We start from the raw sequence: 20,000 nt of genomic DNA, 5'->3' as shown, positions 1-20,000 counted from the left end.
TGTGTGTGTGTGTGTGTGTGTGTGTGTGTGTGTGTGTGTGTGTGTGTGTGTGTGTGTGTGTGTGTGTGTGTGTGTGTGTGTGTTTAGGTGAGTGGATGTGGGGGTGTGGGTGGATGTGGGTGTGAGTGCGTGGAGTGGGGGACAAAAGCAAGGAAGATGGAAGATTACCGCTCCCAGTTCCCATCTGATCCTCTCCTGCTTCACTTTCTGATGGTTCGAACTCCTGAATGGCTGCCCAGATAAGACATGGAGGGTGGGACTTACACAAACCATCAGAAGCCATCCCGAGAACCGTCCTTCGGAAACCTCATGTCTTGCTACCCTTGCTTTAGCTCGCAGTGGGACGCCATATGAGTGAGAGGGCTTTCGGACGGAAATTCAAGGACGGGAGCAGGTACCAGGAACGAGGACTCACCAGGCTAGTCTCAGTAGTGCGATATCCTGCGGAGGGTTTCGCTTTTGTTTGTAGGGATTATGTTCCGTCCTGGCTCGCATGATACTGGAGCGAGTACCAAGATGCTTTGATGAATTTTTTATTCATTCACCAAGTCGTTACTCTCTCCGGTAATTTACGTAATATTGTAAATGGATTACATTTTAATGCATTTCACCTGATGAGGTGTGTTTCCTCACATGAAAAATGAATCAGGACTTGCATCTGTTTTCATCTGTTTGCATCCGTTTTCATTTTTAATTATTCCCGTTGATAAATCCATGTATTGTATAAATTTAGCTAACGTATTACTGATCGTCGTTCTCTTTCTCTCGGGTCTGGATCTCCTCCTCTTTTTCCTCTATCCATCCAGTTGTGTAATCTGAACTGAGAGTCTAGTAATGATAACTGTTATTCCTGGTGACCGTTATGGCTTCTACCTAGAATCCGCCTTATAATCATATTCTAGGATGGGATGGAAGTTACGACTCGGCTGGAGTATTTCTGTAATCGTATCAGGCAGCGGCCACAGGTTCCATCAGCCTTCGTAAATAATGTTTCTCCACACTGAGCTTCAAGAGACTGAGTCAGGGGAGGGGTGTGTTAAGAGTAGGAAAAGCAACACCAGCGTCAGATCACAAGCTATCCTCTTCCCTTCCGCCGCTGATCCTCCCTCCCTTTGTCTGTGCCGGGTAAGACTGTTTTCGTTCTTCGCGCTAGAACCCTCGAGTTTCTTTGTTTCCAGTGCTACGTATGGTTTAGCTTTTACCATCCCGGTGTGTCATCCCACGATCCGAGGCTCACCCAGAAAGAAGAAACTGAATGAAAAAAGAAAATACAGTTCGAATATATCGGAGAATGATATTACAACTTCGTGTTTTTTTTCTGTTTTCTCCGCCGAGACTTTATATAAGTTTATGCATTACGTGACAAGAGAAAGTACCCTCTCAAAAAGCAAGGAAAATTGAAAAGAAAATATAATTCTGTCGAAATGTATCCCCAAATAACACTACCATTACTACCATTCATCAGAATTTTATACCGGTACATTACGCAACGAAAAGATATACTTCACATGACGAAAGAGTCCTTATTTTTTTTGTACTATGTTGTCCTTCAAAGAGAAAAGTAAAAAATAGGAAAACCTGACTTATTCCCAAAGTAACGATACTATTCACAACTTTTCCTCTCTTCTTTTTCGATGCTTAAATTTTATGAGATGACAAAATAAACGTCGATTTTGTCCACTCGGAAAACGAAAAGAAGATTTATTTTTGTAATGTAAGTGTGTTATCTCCACGGTACCGACCTGTACATTTTGAGCTTCCATTAGAATCACGTACATGAGTTACCTTTCCTCTTTGGCAAGTTATATAAATGTGTTCTAAGACAGAAACACTAATTCATCCTTACGTGTGTGACCTCTGTCTCTTATGCACTCCCAATTTTTATGTTTTTTCTTCGTTTCTTGTTCTTGTTCTTGTTCTTGTTCTTTTTTGTTATTATCATTATTATTGTTATTATTATTATTATTATTATTATTATTATTATTATTATTATTATTATTATTATTATTATTATTATTATTATTGTTATTATTATTATTATTATTATTATTATTATTATTATTATTATTATTATTATTATTATTATTATTATTATTATCATTATTATTATTACTATTATTATTACTATAATTTTTCACTTCCAATTATCATTTATTATTCATTCTCTCTCTTTCTTCTCTCTCTCTCTCTCTCTCTCTCTCTCTCTCTCTCTCTCTCTCTCTCTCTCTCTCTCTCTCTCTCTCTCTCTCTCTCTCTCTCTCTCTCTCTCACACACACACACACACACTTCCATTACGGCCTCATATAAACCTTTTGCAACGCGATTAACTTTCTCGCCTGAACTGTCGGGAGTTTTACAGGCGGGGACGTTCTCTAGCCAAAATAAAGAGGGACGGACGGTAAAGGCAATACGAGAGAGAGAGAGAGAGAGAGAGAGAGAGAGAGAGAGAGAGAGAGGTGGGGATGATCGTTTTATTTTCTTCATTTAGGGTTTAATTTTCTTTAATTTCATTTCTTTTCTGTTTCTGGCTTCTTTGTTTTTCCAGTTTTATATTTACACTTGTCAGAGTTTGGGATTAATTTTCTTGCTGAAATGTATCACTTTTATTCTATATTTGATCTAATTTGCCACCTACCTTTCCTGACTTCTTCCTTGCTTCTTAGTCACAATTTTCTCTGTTTGCAGAATATGTAAAATAATTTCTTCGGCTTTCGTTTATTTTGCGTTTCCTTCCCTTCCCTTATAATCAAGGCCTTTTTCCATTGCATTTTGTAATTATTTTTTCCTTTTTTTTATTTCAGACAGCAAAAAGCTTAAAAGTTTTATGAATTTAATCTTCTTTCTTTAATTTTTTAATTCTTTCGGATCTCTTTCCTTGTGCAAGACAATTTTTATCCACAAAATATATTGTTTTTTTTCTCTCTGTATAATGTAAAAATATATAATTTGGTGCAGTCAATCAAATATTAATATCCCTTTACATTTTTTAATAACCATTTATTGTTTTTATCCAATACGATTGTTTTTTTTTCTTTACCCAATAAGATTTTTCGATTAATGGTGCAGCCTCTCCTCCTCTCCTCTTCCATTAGCAGCCTCTTGAGACAGGGGAGGAGGTTATAGACGAAAGGGGAGGAAATATGGAAGAAAACTGGTAAGAATTAGCTACAAGAGGATGAAGGAAAGAAGGAAGGAAGGAAGGAAGGAAGGAAGGAAGGAAGGAGGGAGGGAGTAATAGCAAGGGGAACAAATGATGGATGCAAGAGAGAGAGAGAGAGAGAGAGAGAGAGAGAGAGAGAGAGAGAGAGAGAGAGAGAGAGAGAGAGAGAGAGAGAGAGAGAGAGAGAGAGAGAATCATGAGGGAAGAAGAAAAAGGAAAAGGCTCTGAGGGTGTTTGCAGGAATGGTTGTGTGTGTGTGTGTGTGTGTGTGTGTGTGTGTGTGTGTGTGTGTGTGTGTGTGTGTGTGGCAGAAGGAAACGCGCTTGAGAGTTCTTCTGATGGTGCTTTTGATGTATTCTTACTGCGATGCGAATGAAGGAAAGAAGGACAGTAAGAAGGAAGGAGAGAGAGAAAGAAAGAAAGAATAAAGGCAGAATAATATAGAATAGAAAGAGAGAGAGAGAGAGAGAGAGAGAGAGAGAGAGAGAGAGAGAGAGAGAGGTAGAGTTATTTGAGTAATGCTTCGTGCCTGTCATTCTCTCCGTGGTGGTGGTGGTGGTGGTGGTGGTGATGGAGGTTGATGGTGGCGAGGTTAGCGCTGACACATTTTTCCCCTCCCTTGTACTTCCATGGTTAGCTCATCCCGTGCGAGGCCATCCCGGTGATTGATGACGGCCGCGTATTCGATCCCTATAGTAGCAGCGAGGAAGGTGCTCTGGGGATGTAAACGAAGGAATATTTCTTTTATGCAGTGAAATTTATATGCATCATTACAGTGCCACGTTATTTTTCAGTGCTGTTGTTGTGAGTGACAGCAGCAAGCGCAGTAGTAGCAGCAGCAGCAGCAGCAGTAGTAGTAGTAGTAGTAGTAGTAGTAGTAGTAGTAGTAGTAGTAGTAGTAGTAGTAGTAGCAGTAGTAAGAATAGCAGTAGTATCATTATCATCAGCATCAGCAGCAGCAGCAGTAGGAACAGCAACAACTCCAGTGATATCACAGTTGTAATTATAACTGTTGTTATATACGTTAATTCTAAACAAAGTAACTATCTAATACATGGGAACGTGACTTCCTCCTCTTTCTCCTCCTCCTCCTCCTCCTCCTCCACCTCCTCCGCTCCTTCATTGCCGTAGTCTAAACCTCAATAGTAACACTTCCACATCCCATCTTAGTACTGGTCACTGAGTGTAGAGCGGCGCAGCTCCTACAAAGATTGTGGTGAGTTGGTGAGTTGGTAATGCTGTGCTGTGTTGTCCTTCGTTCCTTCCTTATTTCTATCTTTATTTTTCTTCTTTTCCTGATTTCTATAACTGTTTTGATATTTTTTTCATTCCTGTGATTCTAAATTGGCCGTTTTTATTTATCTTTCTTTCATTTCCTCTGCATTCTTTTCCTTCAGTTTCCTTTCTTTGTTTCCTCTCCCTTTTTTTTAACTTTCTCTCAAGGCTCTTCTAACTTGTCTTTTTTCCTCCATTACCTCTAGTTATCTTTATGTTTTCCTCTCTTTTTCTTTCCTTCTACCTCTAGTTATCTTCATATTTTCTCCTCCCTTTTGTTCCTTCTCTATTCTCCTATCTCATTTTATCCTCTCTCCTTTTCGTTTCCTTTACTGAGTACTTTTCCCTTCCTCTTCTTTTGAACTCTCTTCACTTCTATACCCGCCGTTTGAGCTCTTTACTTGCCACGGCTAGCCACGCCCCATATCCCCTGAACACACGTGTCTATTCAATCTTTCTCTGCGTATATTGATGGGAAAAACGAATATACGTACGTACAAGAGGGGAAATATATAAGGTGGGTAGACAGATATTGGGAAGAAGGTAGATGGAAAAATAATAAAGGAGGTTCATATACGTTGTATGTTACCGTACTTTAGAAATTTGTGTAGAAATTATTGATATTTTTTGGTGGAATGAATCTTCTCGTAAGACGGTTCACTAAATGTTGAGAAGGAAGTGGATGTACATATGCAATTTAGAATGTTGATAGAAATTATATTTTACAGATCCAAGCAGGAATGAAGTTATTTCCTAGTATGCACCCTTAGTACCAGTTTAGCTAGGTAAATGTGCACAGAGAGACAGGTAGATGGATATGCAGGGTGTCTCGTGAGGAAAGTCTCATACATGCCTAGCTTAATCCCTTCAGTACTGGGACGCATTTTTATCATAAGTTTTTGGGTGTGATTAAACGAATATATTTACATTACGAACGGTCTATGGAAGTCGGAAGATTATTGGCAGTCTTCATTTTCTTCAATCCTCCACATAAATTTCTGAAGCTGTATAGAATAGTAAGCACAGTGAATATGAAAACGTGTCATGGAATTGAAGAGGTTAAAGATCAAGTGATTCTGAGTCGCAAATACTCTGTGGTCAAATACTTTTCACAACATAGTCTAAGAAAAATACAAGGCATTTAAATGAGCGCATTTCACTATACAATATCTATAATTCATAATATTCTCATTTGATCTTTCATATGTGACACCATGTAGAATAGATCAGGTAGATAGACAAATTTGATACGTAGTTTAGAAATTCAAGATCTTTCATATCCGTAACACCATGTAGAATAGATGAGGTAGATAGATAAATTTGATACCTAGTTTAGAAATTCAAGCAGACATGACCTACTTTCTTGTTACATGTGCCTCTGTTATTATTTCATACTTTGTTTTCTCTCTCCCTCGCTTCGCATGTCCTGCACTTTGCCTCCGCTAGGCAGCCCTTCGCTCTCTTCCCCATCCATCATTAGGAAGGGTGCGGGCGGATATTAAAGTGTGGACGAGACTTCCCACTGAAGCCAGCTGACGGATCCCTACATCCTATGAGCCATACATCTTCCCCCAACCTCCTCCCTTGTCTCCTCCTCGTCCTCGTGCTTCTCCTCCTCCTCCTCCTCTCCCTCCGCTGTCTCCTCCTCGTCCTCTTGCTGCTCTTCTTCTTCCTCCTCCTCCTCCTCCTCCTCCTCCTCCTCCCTTGTCTTCTCCTCGTCCTCGTGCTGTTCCTCTTCCTCCTTTTCCTCCTTTTCCTCCTCCTCCTCCTCCTCCTCCTCCTCCCTTGTCTTCTCCTCGTCCTCGTGCTGTTCCTCCTCCTCCTCCTCCTCCTCCTCCTCCTCCTCCTCCTCCTCCTCCTCCATCTTCTCCTCTTCGTCCTCGTGTTGCTGTACTCCTCCTCCTCCTCTTTTTTTTCACGTGTACCTCCTCCTCCTCCTCCTCTTTCCTTGTTTCCCCAATTTATTAATTTCCCTTGTTCCCGTTTCTCTTCATCCGTCAACTTATTTTTCTTAGATTATAATTTTCATTCAGTTTTTAAGGTTGCGTCTTTCCACTATTCTTTTTTTTTTTTATTCTTTTATAATTATATATTCTTTTTTCGATCTTCTTTTCCTTTTTTTATTTACTGTATGAATTCATATTCTCTCGCACGATTTTTTTTCTCTTTTTTTCATAAGCTTTGTTCTCGCATACATGGACTTATTTCTCCATTTCCTCTCTCCATTTCTCACACTCGCTCTCGTTTCTTCCTTGATGGAGCATTCCTTTCTTTCTCTCCTCTCCCTTATATCTTTTGCCTTTCCCCATCATTTTCTCTTTTTTATCCTTCAGTGGACACCCTTTCCTCCTCCTTTCTCGTTTGTCTTCCTTTCCTACAACCTACTACTCTTTTTGCTAATCTCGTTCGTCTGTTCCCTTTATCTTTTCGCCTTTGACCTTTCCTTCAGCACACAGGATGCTTTTTAGAACTCTTTTCTTACATTCAACATATTAAGTTCTTTCGTCTCTTTTTCTATATATGTTATTCCACCTTGTGGTTTCTAAGTTTACGAACAAAAAGAGGGGTACGGTCAATACCCTCTATTCCACTCACGCTTCTCCTTCTTCTGTTGTTACGTACTTTCTTTTCAGAAAAGGTAATTATCCGTTAGTAGTTTGTATTAGATTGTTGTGGTTCTTGTGATACGAACATAAAGGGCGTCATGGTAACCCTCTTCCTTTTTCCTTCCTCTTCTTGTTATTCGTCAATGGTAGGTAAAGCAAAATTCATTTTCCAGGAACGTTGTGTGTTTTTTTGTGGTTATTGAGACTATAAACATGGAAAGCGTTTTTCTTTCTCTGTTTATCTACTTACTGTTGTTTTTCAGATTCAAATCTTCAGTAAAAATAATTGTTCACTATTGTGACTCCTGATCGACGGACATAAAGGGCCATGTGGTATTGCTTTTATTACTTTCCCTCTCATCTCTTGTTATTCTTCAGCCTTAAGTCCTCATTAGATTGATTTTCCGGCCGTATTTCGTACTAGTTCCTCTTGTGGCTTCTGGCTTATGAACACGAAGGGCATTATGATGTCTCTCTCTCTCTCTCTCTCTCTCTCTCTCTCTCTCTCTCTCTCTCTCTCTCTCTCTCTCTCTCTCTCTCTCTACTATTAATATTCAAGGCAAGTTTTCAGTAAGATTCATTTTCGGGTTGTTTTCTGTTAATTTTCAGATTCTTAGATGCAAGAATATGAAGACACCTCTGCCTCCCTTCCTTCCTTTCCCTCTCCTGTTGTTCGTATTTTACTTCTAGATTCATCAGTAATTTTCATTATCTGACACCATTATTTGGTTTTTGGAGGTTGACGAACGTAGAGTCTATTTTGCTACTTCTTCATCCCTCTTCCATCCTTTTACTATTAATTCTTGGCCATTAGAGTTTTCAATAAAGTGAATTCCTCGCCTCATTTGCTTTTAGACGCACGGGCAGCGAGGTAGCTCTCAAGGTCACGAGTGGTAGAGAACTTGCGAACTTGCTCCTACTACACGAGGTAAAACTGCGGCCCCATCGTTCGTCTGTTCGAAAGTTATGATGTGGATCACTTTTCCCGACAGTAAGTGCGGCGTTAGTCTTGCCCCTCCAGCCTGCAGGGTCCCGGGCTGGCTGGAGAGGAAAGGGAGGCTCCAGGGGGACTCCTGGGGATGCGAGAGTGAAGAACGTGCAAGGAAATAGCCAACCAATCGCCTCCTCCCTCTTACCTTTCCTGCCTCCCTACCGCACTCTTTTTCTCCCTCTTTCTCTCCGTCTCCTTTTCTCTGGTTTAATATTTCTGCCCGTCTCTTTTTTTACTTGTTCTTTCTTCCAGCGCCTTTCATTATGTTCTTTTCCATTTTTTTTTTTCATTCGCCTTACCTTTGCTTCCACTTACCTTGCCTTACCTTGCTACCTTCCCTTTTATTTTGGGATTTTCTTCTCATTATCCTCACTCACCTCAAACTTTCCTGCTTTTCTGTCTTGGTTTTCCCGTTTTCTTCATTTCCACACTTCTTATTTTTCTCTTTTACCGCTCTCCTCTTTACCTTCCTTTCTCCTCCCACCTACTTCTTTCATACTTTTCCTCCTCCTCCTCCTCTCACTTACCTTAGACTGAATTTTATCCCTCTCTCCTTCTTTCCTTCACTTCTTTCTTCTCTCTCTCCAAGTTCTTCTCAAGTTTCCATCTTATTTCTTGGATAAAAGTTGATGTTTACCAACGGCTAATATCATCAAGTTACTTATTTTCTACAGCAGTTCTTTTTATAACATCCGAGACTCTCTATATTCCTTGTCTTTGTTATTGTCTCTAACCTTTCCCTCTTCGTTATCGACTTTCTTCTTCTCTCTCTCTTTCCCTTCGTTTGTGTTATCTCAGCTGCGTCTTTTATTTTACTTTCATTCAGCTTCATAGTGGCGTTTTTATAATTGTCTATTTTCGTATTTATTCTTTCATCTGATTTTTCTCACCGTTCTCATTGTTTCGTTAAATTATCTCTCTGCGCACTTAATTTATGCAGTTTTTTTTCTTATTACCTCTTTTTCGTTCTCTTCTTTCTACTCTTGTTAGTTTTAAATATTTTGACACGCTTTTGTTTTGGCAAATTTATGTTGGTTGCCATTTATCATGACGTGGTTTCATTTATGCTCGACTTTCTGACTGTTACTGCTTTATATTTCTGTGTGTGTGTCTGTTTGTCTGTCTGTCTGTCCGCTATATCACTTTGCGTCTCTGTCTTCTGTTCTCTCTCTCTCTCTCTCTCTCTCTCTCTCTCTCTCTCTCTCTCTCTCTCTCTCTCTCTCTCTCTCTCTCTCTCTCTCATAATCGTTTCAATTTTTTTTCCAATTCTCTTCTCAAATTTCTTGATTGTGTAATCTTCCAAGTGACGTTATCCATGAAACTTATTTTCCTTCTTCCCGACAATTTTCAGTTAGAATTTTCTAGGATTTTATTTTTTTTTATTTTATGAACACACACACACACACACACACACACACACACACACACACACACACACACACACACACACACACAGAGAGAGAGAGAGAGAGAGAGAGAGAGAGAGAGAGAGAGAGAGAGAGAGAGAGAGAGAGAGAGAGAGAGAGAGAGAGAGAGAGAAATGGTGGTGGGGGTAGTAAAAGTAGAGAAGATAAACACACGTACAAGAAGGTCAACAGAGAGACACGCCGCCTTCTAATTTCGCCTCACAACTTCCTCTAGACTCTACTTTCCTTACTGAGCTCTAATTAGCAGCTGAGAGCGCTCCCGGCTGACCCTGCGTGTCTGTTTGTATGTGTGTGAGGGAAAGAGTTATGAAAAATGTGCTTAGTAATACCGATAAAAATAGTAATAGTAATAGTTGTAGTAGTAGTAGTTGAAATGATAGTAGAAGTAATGATAAGAATGATAATGCTAAGAATGTAATTGATGGCTTATAAAAAAAAAGAACTTTCCCTTCAATACGTTTATGCAATCACGACATACAGAGTCAACCAGAATAATGTATCGTTACCAATATCTTTCACCACAATGTATGTTTTCTTTTTTATCCTCCTCCTCCTCCTCCTCCTCCTCCTCCTCGTCCTGCTCCTCCTCCTATTCCTCCTGTCTCTCCTCCTTCTTCTCTTCTTCAACAACAATGTGAGTTTTCTTTTTTACCCTCCACTCCTCCTCCTCCTCCTCCTCTTCCTCTTCCTCCTCCTCCTCCTCCTCCTCCTCCTCCTCCTCCTCCTCCTCCTTCTTCTTTTAGACGTGGTAGTGCAGGATATTGTTTCAGCATTGCCACAAGAAGCTTTAGTTTGGTGCACGTAGTTCTTCCTTCGCCTTCCCTTCGTCAGGAAATTAATATCGGAATGTTGCGTCGTATTCTCATAAGAAATAAGAGTCGTGTGTGTGTGTGTGTGTGTGTGTGTGTGTGTGTGTGTGTGTGTGTGTGTGTGTGTTTTCTTTGTACTTTCTTTTCTCTCCAAGCTTTCTCCGTTTTTATCATGATTTTCCTCTCCTCTTTTTTTTTTTCTTCTTCTTCTCCCCACCATCTCCTTCCTTCTCTATTCCTCCTCTATTTCACTTAATCTCTTTTATCCCTTCTTCCTCTTTCTCATTCTCGTTCTCCTCATCTCTATCCTCCCACCGCTTCCACCTCATCTTCCTTTTCTCTCTTTATTATTTTCTCTCCTTCCATTCTCTCTTTTTCCTCTTCTTATCTTTTAATTTTTTTCATTCTTTATTCTATATTTTAGCTCCTTCCTTGTTTTTCTTCCCTTTTCCTTTTTCTCCTCCTTTCTCCACCAATGTTTGGATTGAGCGTGGAGGAAGATTTTTGGAGAAACTTACTCTGGAAATATTTTAGCGGTTCGAACCAGAGTTTTTAGTTTTATTCTCTGTAGAGGAGAGTTTTGCAAATTTTTTTCAATGTTTTTTTTCTATTTTTCATTGTTTTTTTATATTTGTCTTTCTTTTTCCACATTGTACGGTATTTTATTATTTGGTTTATTGTTTTTTATATCAGATTTTCTTCTATGTGGTACTGTATTGTTTTTTCTTGGGTGGGTGGGGAGAAGTCTTCAATAAATCTTGTCAGGTTTATTTATTTGTCTGTTGAATTCTCAATACTATTTTTTTTTTTTACATTTATTTATTTGATTTTTAAGGCCGTTTATTTTTTTCCCGGATTCGGTAATATCAATGAATTTTCAGTACTGTGTCTTACTTCCTTTTTTTTATATATATATTTTTTCATTTTTCGAATCTTATTTATTTTAATCCTGGTGAAGATATTAATTTCGTTGACTTTACTAATCTATTCATTCTTTTAAAATTTTACATGTAGATAAGTAAGTTAATTTCCAGGTAACTATTGAATGTCTTACTCTTACACCTCATCTTATGGCTTATAGGCCTTTCTAATCATTCGTTAGGTCTTTTATCTTTGTTTTTAACCTCTTCAATAATGGGAGACATTTTTACCTTGAGATTTGTGTGTGATTAGACCATTTTATTGTCATTAACAAGAGTCTATGGAGGTCAGAAGATAATGGTCACAGTCTCCACTTTTTTAATCCCCGACATAAGTTTCTGAAGCTGTATAAAATCACCAAATAGTATGCAATATGAATATGGAAATGCGTCATAGTACTCAAGGGGTCAATATGTTTTGTTGTTATTCTTATAATGCATTATGCTTTGGTCCACCGCGTCTCATTTTTCTAATATTAATAATACTGTATATGATTTGCTTATATATCATTTATTCATATATATGTTTCCCATCCTCCACACTTTCAGCCACTCATTTTCCTTTATTGGTCATTACACGGGCTTTCACCTTATTTATAGATTCCTTTCCCGCCATTCTGATCTACACACTCTCCAGTTAGTCAAGCCTTAATGAACCATGGGGAAATGTCTTTGGTTACGTAATGTAGTTCTAGTCTATCACTATGATGAAACTGGCATTTTTATTTTGTGTTAATTAGGCTCTTTTTCTCTTTTTTTTTTCTTTTCTCATCCAATAAGTTTTCATAATTTGTGCGACGAATATCTTGGTGTTCTTTTTCGTTTACTATTAGAAAAAAACACAAATCGGGTTTTTTCATTATGTAAACGTGACATTATTTTCCCCTTTACTCATTAGATTATTCATGGAACCTATAAAATTGCTCATTGTTTTACTAATTAACTTATTAATTACTATAGAATTTAGTATGTGATCAAAGTGATTAATAGTTCAGCTCAGATATGCACGTTTTCAAATATGGTATTAGGTCACGGAGAGGTGATTAGTTGTGTTACCTTATCAATATTGTGAATTACAGTATTCCCGTGTCATCTTTCTTGCCTTCATATTGCCAATGGATGATTAATGACCTTGTCGTCAACAATTACTGAAGTTATCTATGAATATTAACTTAATGTTTATTTTTCTTGCCATGTATTATACAACGGACGGAACGAAATTACACCACTTAGGCCAATTAGTCTTAATTACTCTCACCTTCACCTGCAGTTAATGTTCTGTAAGCATAGGTATAGCGTTAGTTTCTGATACGCCTATTTAGATACTTTGTGACATTCTGTTATAAGTGTTTTACTTTATTTTTCGCCTGATTTTTCTTGCTTATATCCCTTCAAACAAGTCAGCATTTAGTTACTTCTTCAAAGCCTTCTAAGACTGCTCATCTTTCTCACTTACGTTTATAATGTAGCCACTTTTCTTAAGTATTTCTGCATCCTTCCACACTCTATTGTATGTTATTAAATAAATAGATAGATGAAATAAATAAATAGGTAAATATATATATATATATATATATATATATATATATATATATATATATATATATATATATATATATATATATATATATATTTGTGTAATTCCTTTGCTGCAAGTCATTCACTATTTTTCTGTCTTATAACCTGAATTCATTGCCTGCTTAATCTATTTACCTTGCGGTTCATTCATAATTATCATTTTAACCCTTATGTACATCCTATAGAAACCACTTTTTAGTATCGCTCATTATTCCCAAAACTTGCTTGAATTCCTTTAAATCAGTTAACATTATTACTCTGTATAATCGTACTTTTAAACCTGATCAGCATATTGCTATTCATTATAATGTATTCATAATTATTCCATCTCCTTTTTGCATTCTGTGATAACCACTGTTAAATGCCACTCAGTATTCTCTAGATAAATTTTTCTTTCAAAGCAATCGTGATTTCTCCATTTCAGTATTTTTAAACCTTCCTATTATCCCCTACATTCCAATCATAATTTTCGTAACCTTACTAATTTTTCTCCAAAACTACCCAACCTTCCATACATTGGGCAGAGACGTTCAACATCCCCCTCACTAACTTTCTATAGGATTTAAATGACTAAACTTTTGACTCCCGTTTGGTCTCTGCTACCCCGATCAAGTTGGCGATTGAGTCCTTATGTCTTTCTTCTTCTTCCCTTCCTTTCAAGTCCACGAAACAGCTGTCCATCAAAACTTTGCCGCACCGAACCCTCCTTCCCTGGTTTGAAGGACTTAATGGGTTTCGCAGAAAACGTAGGCAGCGAAAGTAGTGGATGGAAGATGTCGATTGTGAGATTTTGTTCCTCTCATTGTGGTTTTTGTAAAGTAGATGATTTAACGTGTGTGTGTGTGTGTGTGTGTGTGTGTGTGTGTGTGTGTGTGTGTGTGTGTGTGTGTGTGTGTGTGTGTGTGTGTGTGTGTGTGTGTGTGTGTTTTGTATATCCATCTCCCCACCTGCACTCGTGAAACATCCGTGAAAATGCTATCAGAAGTATCCACATCCGTGTTTTGATGTAATAATAAAAATCCACAACAATATCTGAACTACATTCTCAGATAAACTAAATTTCCTCCTCTATGTCTAAGAAAACGGAAATTGTGTTGTGCTGCATATTCTTGATTGCTCTTTCTCTTTTCATCAGTACTAATTTCAATGGCCACAGAGAAGACTGGTTTATTATCATGGTCATTTGTGTCCACTAACAGTACCCAATCCTTTAACGACTTTCAATACTGGGACACATTTTTACCTTGAGATTTGTGCACGATTAGACCATTTTATTGGCATTTGGAAGGGTCTATGGAGATAGAAGATTAATGGCTACAGTCTTCACTATTTAAATCCCCCACATGAGTTTCTGTAGCTTTATAAAATCACCAAATAGTAAGCATAATGAATATGGAAACTCGTCATGGTACTGAAGGGGGTTAAATAAATATGTCATGTTAACACTCCCGAAACATCAGTATTTTCAATCAATGATGTTTAAGGTGTTGACATAATACTCTGAAATATTTGAGAATATAATCCTCTACACTACGTTCACTCTGGTCATTCTAGCTACATAAAAAGGAGTTCATCAGATCAAGTGAACCGTTAATGTTCATGTTTCTGTTGCTGCATTTTATTATTACGTTAAAAAAAGGCATTCATCACCAAGCCACCTTTCGTCATCATCTAGACTCGTTATAAAGTACTTGAAACGTGATAACTCCAATATCATAGTTTGGTTCTTTATAGCAACTTTTTTTTTTCTTTTCATGAAAGTAATACGTGTTTCATATGAAGTTATTTGAGTATTTTTATTGTAATAGTTCTTTCCTATAGCGAACCCTTCTACCTTTATTATTTGTTTCTATCCACAGACACTTATAATAATGAAACAGACATTATGACTAACTTTAATGATCAAGGGTTACGACTAACTTTAATGATCAAGGGTAACAATAAATCACTAAATTCTACTACTACTACTACTACTACTACTACTACTACTACTACTACTACTACTACTACTACTACTACTACTACTACTACAATAATGATAATAATTGCTACTACTACTACTACTACTACTACTACTACTACTACTACTACTACTACAATAATAAATAATAATAATAATAATAATAATAATAATAATAATAATAATAATAATAATAATAATAATAACAGTTGTATTATCTAACTAATATAACCACAAACACCACCACCCCGCCACAACTAGAGAGAGAGAGAGAGAGAGAGAGAGAGAGAGAATGTGTGTTAGGTAATTTTTTCAAGTCCAGTATGGAGAGAAAAAAAGTGTGAAGTTGGAAGGTTGTAATTTACTGCTCCTGTAGAATACCGTTGACATATTCTCTCTCTCTCTCTCTCTCTCTCTCTCTCTCTCTCTCTCTCTCTCTCTCTCTCTCTCCTTCATCATTATTAATATAACTTTAACTTTATGGTTTGGATAATATTGATCTATTTTTTTTTTATCATTAATTGCATTTAATCTTGTACTTTTCGCTAAAAAATCTGTAGTGTGACGTTAAAAATCATTCGATATTTTAGTTACGTTTTTTTTTTTTTATTTGAGATTTTATTTTCTTGTGACGCATATGGCAGAGTGGGACGATTTCGCTGTGTAAAAATACCTGAGGGAAAAATAAAATGCAATCGTACATATAGCAAGTGCATGGGAGTGTGGGCGCGTGAAGAGTGTTATCTGCATGCATGAAAGTCCATAAAAGCACCCGATATCGCCAGCTTACATGCAAGGGCGGTGGTGAAATATACATGTGAACACGTAATTGCATTCTAGCATTCCCAAGACGGCAGACATTATTGGGGACGTCGTTAAGTACATTTCTTTCGCCAAGGTCTGTAGAGGAGAGGGAGAAACGACGCACTCTCAGAAACATTGTCTCGTTATTTCTAAAACCTTTTATTTACTTTTTTCTTCTCTTTTAGTTGTATAGTTCCCAAGGGTCACCATCCTGTTATGGTGTGTTGATTGTGACTGCTGATAGCAAAGTAACATGCATCTGGGTAACCTTAGATTTCATTGTGCAGAAATACCGACACAGCATCTAAAGGCTACAGATACTTCATTACTATCCACGCTTTCATGGGTGGTTTTCAAAATCATGCCCTTAACTTGTGCTACAACATTTTACAAAGTTTGAGGAGATACATGCAAGTAAAAATGTTTAGATGAATGTTAGTGAATAAATGTAACACTTTTTCAGTAATAGGTTTCAAAATGACACTCTTAATTTGTGTTACAACTTTTTATAAAGTGTGAGTTGAAGTGAGAAGAAGTAAAAATACTTCAATGAACTAATTAAACTTTTAATCAATAAATCAATCAATCAATCGTCTCTTTCCCAGTTCATATGTGTAAGAAAGTGATAAACTTTGATATAGATTATCCATTTATTTCTCTCCAGTGCATCTTCCAATTCCGTATCTCAAACTTACCGCAACACTTAAGGTCGATATTTTACTTTTGTTCAAGGATTTCGAACGGAATGATTCTTTCACACCATAAACTCAAGATTGAGGCTCCAGTTACCTTTTCATATTAATTTCCTTCTGGAGTGACGTAAGGGAGAAGAGAGAGAAACCCCTTCCTTTGCTCTTGCTTCCGCTATTTGTCACTTAATTACAGCGCTCCACGCACCAAGGCAAAAATGAGCCACGCAACACAAACACGTAGCATAGCCAACACCAACACCTTTGGAGGACATTCTTGGGGCTATTCTTTAAATATGTACACGCAAACACGAGGGCTAAATGGCGTAAATATTTGTGGGTTTAAGGGTGTGAATTATTTTCTGCTCAGAGAGAGAGAGAGAGAAAGAGAGAGGAGAGAGGTGATTTTCTTGTCCAAAGCATTTTTTTTTTATTTGGGCTCGTTAAAACCGGAAACATCCTCATTAAAGGATTTTTTTGTCTCTTTTTTTTATGGGTGTATTGTCACAGACTCATTGTTCTTCCTTGTTATACATTGAAATGCCTCTTTTCTTACTTATTGTCCTGTTTTTTTTCAGTGTTTTCCCTTCATTGTTCTTCTATTGTTTCATCATCTTTCTATTTTCTTTTTGAACTGCCCCCGTCTTTCTCCTTTCATAGTTTTGTGTCTTGCTCTCTTCCATTTCTCCTCCTTTATATCCTTTCACTGCCTTCCATCCCCGTTTTCTCTATTTTTTCTGTTTTTTTTTTTAATCTTCCCTCTTCCCTATCCCTCTTGTCTCTTCCCCTCTCGTTATTCCTTTCCTCTAGCCTCCTCCTCTCCTGTCTCATGTTTTCTAACTTTTGTTCTTATTTTCCATCACATCTATTTCCTTCCCCCTCTTTTTTCCCGTCTCTTCTGCTTCATTCCTTTCATAATCTTCTCTTTCCTTCTAATTTCCGCTTCTCCCGTATCTTTTCCTTCCTTATCCTTTCCTTTTTTCTCTCATTTCTGTTTCCCCTCCACTCTATATGCTTTCTTTTCTCTCTAATTCCCTACCATCTCCTCCCTTACCCCTTCTTACCTTCCCAGCGGCTACAGGACACAGACAGGGCCGCGGGTTGGTCACAGCTGCCTCGTCGCGACATTAAACTGTTTCTGCCGCTCGTGTGTCATCTTAATGCTAAAACCTCACTAATTGCATCCTTATAGCCTCTCCTCCTCCTCTTCCTTCTCCTCTCCTCCTCCTCCTCCTCCTCCTCCTCCTCCTCCTCCTATCATCTATGTCTTTTTAACTCTTCTTTATACCCTTTTAGTTTTTGTTATTTTTTCGCTCTCTTTTCCTCCCTTTCTTACTTTAATACTCTCTACATGATTGAATGAGTGAAAAGGCTTCAAAATCATTCAGATAGTCTATATTGTTGACAGTAGCGTTGATTGTTCATATAAAGATTGTGAGACACGTGCGTGTGTCTGTGGCTGTGTGTGTGTGTGTGTGTGTGGCGGCGTCCAGAGAAAGACATCTTTTACCCTGAATGGCCAATCCTTCACCACCGTAAATATCGTGGCGTCTTGGTGGCGGTCTCATCCCGGCCAAGTGGCGTTATGTGGTGGAGGAGAGAGGGACGAAGAGTGGTGGGCGGTGAAGGACGAGGGACGGTGTAGGTGCAGATATTTAATAGCATGACAACGAAGAAAATCACAAACATGTCATTGATAGTCTTAGTGTCTTGAGGTCCTCTTTCATTTCTCTCATACTGACTACTTGTTTATCCTCTTCCATCACTTTCCACCCATCCACTACCTCCTCATTTTCTCCCTCTTTCCTTATCCAGTCGCGGTGGTTTCTGTAAAGCTCAGCACGCACCGTTCTTCCCGTTCCTCATTCGCGATCTGCCATCCATCACACCCCAAAAGTATGGCCGCCAGACGCCTAAAATTTTGATCACAAATTATAATGTTGGTATCCTAATGAATGTCAAGGGTGAAAGTGAAGGCGAAAAGCATCGAATCTTGCCTTTTTTTTCCATTTTAGTCTTACCATTCCTTGCATGCATAAGATAGATGATTTAGGGTATTGAGAGGAGGTAAGAGGAGCTTCGGAGTCTTATTGGCTGTGCTAGTCCTACTGATATGATTACATGGATCTTGACTTGAACTCGCGTTACATACATGACATTACTAACTCGCCTAGCATTTAAACCTTCCCCCCCGTAACCAAAACTATACTTTTCTAGGGTAGGAAATGTATTGATTGCTTGCTTTTGAGTAGGAAGTATCACTGCTTTTGTGTACATATGGCGCTATAAAGAAAAAGTTGCAATTTCGTAGGTGACTAAACTCTCCGCAGATTTTAATGTATGTATTTATCAACGTTTATTAAATGCAATGGTTGTATTCCTCTACTGCTTCATCGTGTTGCCTGTTTCTGAGCCAGCTTGGTAAGGCTAGAGGAGTTGAAAGGAGCTTTTCAGTGTAATGTTCTCTCTCTCTCTTTCTCTCTTACTTATAAATTGATGTTAAGTAGCGAAATTAAATTGCCTACGAAGTCTGTTGTTTGTAATTCTTTGTAATCCTTTATAATCACTTGTGCTCCTCCTCCTCCTCCTCCTCCTCCTCCTCCTCCTCCTCCTCCTCCTCCTCCTCCTCTTCCTCTTCCTCCTCCTCGTCCGTAATTTCTACCTCAACACGCTTTCCATTCTTTATCAATCAATAACAATAAGTTTTGTCGATAGATGATAATTAACCATAGAAGTAGCAAGACTCAGATGGACGGAAAGGAAAAGACGCAGAATAGTGTAAACATGTTTAAATATCATAAATGATTCGACAGGCCCAGTAGAGAGGATGAGGGACATTAATTAAGAAGCGAACTTTCTCGAGAAACAGAGAGATTTTTTTCCTTTTATTACAGTCAAACGATCCAGGCGGTCCAATAACGCGTGAATGTCGATGATGAAATGGCCGATTCTTTACGAGTGAAGCGAAATGATTGCATGCACGCGTGGCCGGGAGGCACAGACGCCCAGGGTGACGAGAGGAGTGAATCCTTGTATGGAGGAAGCTTACAGGCAGCTTGAGGGATTCTTACTGCTCAGTGAGTATGCAAACCACCTACACAGTTATGTTTTAGTGTTTGTGTTATTGTTATTGTTGTTATTAGCATTGTCATTGTTATTATTGCTTTCATATTATTTTTGCTTTCATTATTATTATTATTATTATTATTGTTATTTTTCATATTTTTGTTTTCATTATTATTAATTATTGTTATTGTTTATTATTATTATTATTATTATTATTATTATTATTATTATTATTATTATTATTATTATTGTTATTGTTATCATCATCGTTATTGTTATTCTCATTACTGTTATTATTATTACTGTTATTATTATGGTAAGTTATTGTTAACAGAAGTATTAATAACCATAATTAATAATAATAATAATAATAATAATAATAATAATAATAATAATAATAATAATAATTTTCTTATTCTTATTATTATTATTATTATTATTATTATTATTATTATTATTATTATTATTATTATTATTGTTATTATTGATGAATAAATACCAACATACTTTTTAAGAATGACACGAGAAATTTGAGATCATTAGCAACAAAATGTACAAAGAAGTATCATCGCTTACCATACGTGTCATTGTACGGGCCAGAGTCGTCACTGCGCCGGCCTGTGTCCCTCCCTTTCATGCCTTGTCTTCTCCTGTGTCTCCTTATTCTTAGCACACGCCCTCCTTCTCCCTCTGGCTGTCATCAAAGTTGTAATT

The 20,000-nt window shown here is 37.7% G+C and overlaps 1 protein-coding gene across 2 annotated transcripts in view; it reads left to right on the top strand.

The window, feature by feature from the left end:
* Positions 1–20,000, top strand: part of LOC123513014 — a 363,536-nt gene that overhangs the window by 33,297 nt on the left and 310,239 nt on the right. For both annotated transcript variants that reach the window (XM_045269820.1, XM_045269819.1), the window contains exon 2: positions 19,115–19,297. The gene's annotated coding sequence lies outside the window, so the exon portion shown is untranslated. The remainder of the gene's footprint in view (positions 1–19,114; positions 19,298–20,000) is intronic.

The sequence above is a fragment of the Portunus trituberculatus genome, chromosome 35 (assembly GCF_017591435.1).
Source record: "Portunus trituberculatus isolate SZX2019 chromosome 35, ASM1759143v1, whole genome shotgun sequence".
Classification (NCBI taxonomy): Eukaryota; Metazoa; Arthropoda; class Malacostraca; order Decapoda; family Portunidae; genus Portunus; species Portunus trituberculatus.
The sequence above is the reverse complement of the archived record's forward strand: the minus strand, read 5'-3'. Positions and strand labels throughout refer to the sequence as shown.